Source organism: Coenobita brevimanus, chromosome 22 (genome assembly GCF_032717465.1).
Source record: "Coenobita brevimanus isolate Jiangsu-jjx chromosome 22, ASM3271746v2, whole genome shotgun sequence".
NCBI lineage: Eukaryota > Metazoa > Arthropoda > Malacostraca > Decapoda > Coenobitidae > Coenobita > Coenobita brevimanus.
Genome location: NC_136975.1, coordinates 39265055 through 39271054, shown reverse-complemented (window position 1 = coordinate 39271054; position 6000 = coordinate 39265055).

Genomic DNA, 6000 nt, shown 5'->3' with positions numbered 1-6000 from the left:
AGAAGCAGGGAGGAAGGACTGGAGGGAGATTAGAGAAAGGTGGAGAACAGGGTGATAGGAGAGAGGAGGGAAAGGGAGGAAGAGGGGAGGTGGTAGAGGAAAGGGAGGAAAGAGGAGAGGAAGGAAAGGATGAGAAAGAAAAATAACGAAGGTAAGGAAGGGATGAATGGCGAATTAGCAAGAGAGAGGAGAGAAAACGGAGGAAGAGGAGAGGTGTTAGGGGAGAAGGGGGAGGGAGGAAGGAGGAGTGGAAGGAAGGGAGGAGGTAAAAAAAGGTCGCAGGGGAAGGAAGGAAAATGAGGAGGGGAGAGGAGAAAAAAATCGGGAGAGGGTGGAAGGAAGAGAGAATGGAAAGAATGAAAAAAAAATATAACAGTATGGGAAGGAAGGGAAAGGAGAGGAGAGAAAGTAAGGGAGAAAAGAGAAATTAGTAAAGAAAATAGGTATAACTCACGTAAACCTTCTATGGCACTTTTATGTAGCAGATCACGAGGGAAGAGAAAACAGAGAAGAGAAGAGAGAAAAAGATGAAGAGAGAGCAAGGAAAGTAAGACAAACGCAAGGGAAAAAACGGGAGAATTGTTGGGGAAAGAGTGGAAGAGAGGAGTGGAAAAGATCAGGGGAGAGGAGAAGGCTTCATTAAAGGAAGGAGGGCGTGGGAGGCAGAGAGGAGAGGAGAAAACGAAAACAGAGACAGCTGGGGAAGAAATGGAAGAGAGGAGAGGAGAAGACAGCAAGAGAGGAAGAAACAGAAAAGCAAGAGTTCGTCAATATAACTTCTTGAATATTTCTCGGCATTGTGAGAGAAGACAGAGAAAGGAGGGAAGAAAGACGTAAAGGAACTGAGGAGGGAAGAAAGGAGTGGGGAAGAAATGCAGAAGAAAAACAAGACAGAAAAAGAAACGAAGAATTTAAGAAAGAAGAGATGCGAGGACAGGGAAAGCAGGTTGTTGTGGTTGTTGTTATTGTTGCTGCTGCTGTTGTTGTTGTTTTTGTTCTAGTGGACATTGTGGGACATTTCTGTAGCCGAGTAGGGAGTCTGCTGGGTTTATCGGTGCCACCACGTGAAGGCGTCCCGTCCAAACCAAGGAAACGGCGAAGAAAGGCGAGAAAAAAGAAAAGAACAAAGGAAACTGAAAAGATAAAGACGATGGAGGGAAAATGTGTGTCAAGTGGAAGCAGAAAAAAGAAAGAGAAAATAAGGAAGACGGGAAAGAGAGAGAGAGAGAGAGAGAGAGAGAGAGAGAGAGAGAGAGAGAGAGAGAGATCAGAAACTAGAAATTAGGAAAGGATATAAATATGGAAGAAGGAAAAGAAGAGGAAAAACAAGAGAGAAAAAGGAAGAAGGAAGAGGGAGTGGACGAGGAAGACGAAAGGGGAAAGTCTGTAAAGTGAGGAGGCTGTGAAAGAGAGAGAGAGAAAAAAAAAAACTAGAGGAAGAGAGAAAGGAGGAGGGAGTAGGAGGCATATAAAGTGCAAAGGAGAGAGAGAGAGAGAGAGAGAGAGAGAGAGAAGAAGAAGAAGAAGAAGAAGTAGAATATAAATAAACAATATTAAGTGGGGACCAAGAAAAGACAGAGACAAGGAAGGACTAAAGAAATTGGAGGAAGAGAACGAAGAAGGCAGAATGACATAGTGAGAAAACAGACGAGGGAAGTGAGAAAACAGACGAGGGAAGTGAGAAAACAGACGAGGCAAGAGCAAAAAGGAAGAAGGAGCGAGGGAGAAGTAGAGGACGAAGAATGCATGCAAAAATAGGAAGGTGAAAAACGAGAGAGAGAGAGAGAGAGAAGGGAGGGAAAACCAGGAGACGGGAGAGGCTGGGCAAGGATGCTGACAATCATTCTGACAATACTGCACTGTTTTATTGACAGGCTGGGTGACACACACACACACACACACACACACACACACACACACACACACACACACACACACACACACACACACACATCCATGTAGATTTTTGCTTTTCAGTATAATAATTTCTTTCTAAGTCTCTCTGAGGCAGCATAAAATCGTTTGGAAGGAGAAAGAAACGAACAGAGAAGACGTCGTGGGGCTGAAAGGGTTACGATCTCTTCCTTACGATGACGTAGCCTGTTCGTAAGATTGTATTAACGTTACGGGAGTCCTCGCAGTGAAGGGGTTAGTAGCGGTAGTAGTTATAGCTCCAGGTACGTGTGAAATGTGGACCCAGTGGACTGCAGGCTGAAGTTTCCCTCATCCTGCAGTCAACCATCCCATCCTTTCGCGCGATAGGGGGGAAGCTGAGGGACGCCAGCACAATTAACAGGGCAGAGGAATAGCTCGGTTTTACCTGTGCCACCACGCGAAGGTCTCTCCAGCATCACTACGTGGGTTAATGATAATCCCAGGTAATCGGCTTAGTTATAACTCCTTTATTTATTTATTTATTTATTTATATATTTATTTATGGTATCTCATCTATAGCCATATTTTATTAACTGGCGCACCGTAGTGAAAGGGTTAATTTTTCCGTGATTTTCCTTGAGTGTTAGGTACGTATTAGCGTCATCGGGGGCTAAGTTGCACCTTTCCGTAAGCGACTCATTTTCCCACATTTCCCCTTAACATTCTCCCCAGTTCTATTTATTTCGCTTAGACATTGACATACTGTAGCGTGCATCCTTGATATTACATGAGGATGTTGAGGTATGATTTGCGGAATAAATCGGTAAGTAAGCGGTGTTAGGGAATCTCTGAAACCACTTAGGCGCGTTCCTTAGAGTTGCAGGTAAAACTGAGACGTGCGCTTAATTAACACAGAGTCGTAAACCAGGTGACCAGGCGAGTAGGAGTCGTTAAAGTGTGTGTGTGTGTGTGTGTGTGTGTGTGTGTGTGTGTGTGTGTGTGTGTGTGTGTGTGTGTGTGAGAAAGAGAGAGAGAGCGAGAGAGAGAGACCCTCATTCCCACCTTTAAAATGAAATGAAATATGCTGGTAATATTAAACGTTAAAAAAATAAATAAATAATAATAATAATAATAATAATATAAACGCGTGAGCAGGATGGAGAAGCGACAGTGGTGGGGAAAATAGAAAAGTGCGAAAAAGCGGAAAAGATATTCACACGACAGCCGAGAGGACGAGGAGAGAGAGAGAGACAGAGAGAGGGGAGGAGAAGAGTGTGAGAGTAAGGTCGGAGGGGGAACTGAAGCGAGCAAAATTGGACGAGGAGAGGGTGAGAGGAGAGAGAGAAGGGAATGGAAGGTGAGGGAAAGAGAGAGGATGAGAGTAGGAGAGGGGAAGAGAGAGTGAGAGGAGAAGAGGTAGGGGGAAGAGAGGAGAGACGGAAGGGGAGAGGAACTTATGAGAGCAGAACCGATGGAAGAGAAGGAGGGAAAGAGAGAAAGGAAAGCAAGTGGAGGGGTGTGGACATGAGAGAGAGAGAGCAAAACCTGTGGAGGAGGATATGAGACGGAAAGTGAGAGAGGTAAACGAGACAGCGGGTTTAGACGCAAGAAAAAATTATTGCCGGATGAAACGTGAGGAAGCGAGTGTGTGTGGAGAGAGAGAGAGAGAGAGAGAGGTGGGCGTGTGTCAAGAGTATTAAGTAGAAGGATAAAGGCCGCAGAGACAGCATGCAAAATAAAAATGAGTAAGAAAAATAAAATAGAAAGAGGGAAAGACAGGAAAGATCTTTACCCCTCTACTAGGAAGACATCTTTAATATAATTTCTTTCTACCGTAGGAGACATTATTATTATTATTATTATTATTATTATTATTATTATAGTTATCATTTTTATTAGTGTTATTATTATTATTATTATTCTTATTGTAGGAGTTCCCTGTAGCCTTCCTCCACACTCTGACACTCCAAGATCTTCCCTAATCTTAAGGAAGAAGTAATAAAGCTAATCACACACATCATCATCTTGGCAGGATTAACCAATATAGTGATTTGGTGATTTTTCTCTGTGGTGAGCAGTTAAAAAAATCACAATATATGGCTTTTTCCTTTTTTTTTTTTTTTCATCTCAAAAATTCGTCAGGTGGAAGAACTAGCTGGAGGTGATGTGTGTTCGTGAGGTTACTAGGATCAGGAAAATGAGAGAGAGAGAGAGAGAGAGAGAGAATAAGGCCATTGGTGAAGGGGATAAACACTATTCCTACCCAAATATTAAGGGAAGAGAAGGGAGCTTTGGCCATAGAGCTTGCATTATGAAATCTTGCTCGTAACTGGTAAGCTTTTTGAATTCCACTTGTCATAGAAGAGCGTTTATCATGCCAGCTTTAAGTGTCCTCAGTGGGTGCCCTTTGTCGTGATGTGTGTGTGAGTGGGAGTGGAGAGGGCTGGAGTGGGAGTGGAGAGGGAGGAAGTGAGAGTGACTGGAGGGGGAGGGAGAGAGTGTGGAGGGAGAGGGAGGGAGTGGAGACAGGAGTGAGAGTGAGTAGAGAGGAAAGGAAGGGAGAATGAGTGGAGAGGGGACGAGTGAGCGGGCGGTAGTTGCATGGTGCGCATGAAGAGGAGGAAGTGTGAGTAAGTGGCGACGGAGGAAGTGAAAAGGAGCTCAGAGGGAGAGAGCAAGAGGGGGTTGAGTGAAATGAAGTGTAAATAAGTGGAGTAAAAGGAAGAAAGAATGAGTAAAGAGAAAAGGTGTAATCATAAAGGTAAGAGTCCCTAATTAACCTACACACACCTGTCAATCACCTGGCTGGGTTTAATTCGTCAGTCGAGAAGTTAGTGTGGCCAGTAAAGTGACGCGTGTATGCTTAATTATGACCAGAGTTAAGTGTCTGTGTGTGTGTGTGTGTGTGTGTGTAACAAAACGTATAGTAGTAAAGAAAAAACACAACACCAACAGTAAGTGAGGATATGTAAATAGTGAGTGTGTGTGTGTGTGTGTGTGTGTGTGTGTGTGTGTGTGTGTGTGTGTGCAGCAAAACGTAAAGTAGTAAAGTAAAAACACAACACCAACAGTGAGGATATGCAAATAGTGGTGTGTGTGAGTGTGTGTGTGTGTGTGTGTGTGTGTGTGTGTGTGTGTGTGTGTGTGTGTGTGTGTGTGTGTGTGTGTGTGTGTGTGTGCAGGGGGAGGCGACAGAGGTGAGGCTCGTGGAGTGAAAAGGGACACAGGAAATCGGAAAACAAAACAAAAAAAAAAAAAAAAAAAAAAAAAAAAGTCTATAGTCAGGGTACCCCACAAAAAGTTAGGAAAAAAAGAACAGCGGTTGTCAAAAGTTACAGAGACTGACAGGGAGAGAGGGAGAGGGAGACAGGTTCATAAGTTTACATGACAGGAGGTTGCTGTTCACTTTAGTCACCACTTAAGTTTTATCTATCACTGACCTCTTACTTTTTCTTACTCACTTACTTTATCTATCAGTGACCTCTTATTTTCTCTCACTTGCTGGTCACTTTACTTATCCTTTATCGTAAATACCACTTAGGAGCTTCTTATCCGCCACTTAATTACTTAACCTCACTCACCACTCACTACACTTAAATCTTTCTTCCTCTCACCACTCGACTCAGCCGCCACACCATCCATCTCCTTCACTTCTAACCCCACTCGCCACACTACTCACCACTTCCTTACCCTACTCATCACTCACTGCACTCAGATCTCTCACCTTGCCTCACCACTCACCTGAGACAGCTTCGTCACCACCCATCCCACTCCCACTCACCACTATACTCACTTATGACTCAACTCACCACTTACTCAGGGTCCACTCACATCACTCACCACACTCATCACTTATCCTACCCTATCTCTTACCTAATTCAACATCTTCGTCAGTCACGCACTCACTCATTCACTCACCACAGACTCACTTATCTCACCTTACTCATCACTCATACTACCCTACCTCTCACCCCACACTAAATCCTAATCACACACCCACTCACAATTCACTCCTCACCAACTCACTCACTCACTCTCTCACTGGCTCACTAACTCCCCTCCCTCACTCACTCCCACCGTCCCTCACTCACTCCCTCACTAACTCCCCTCCCCTTCACACACTCC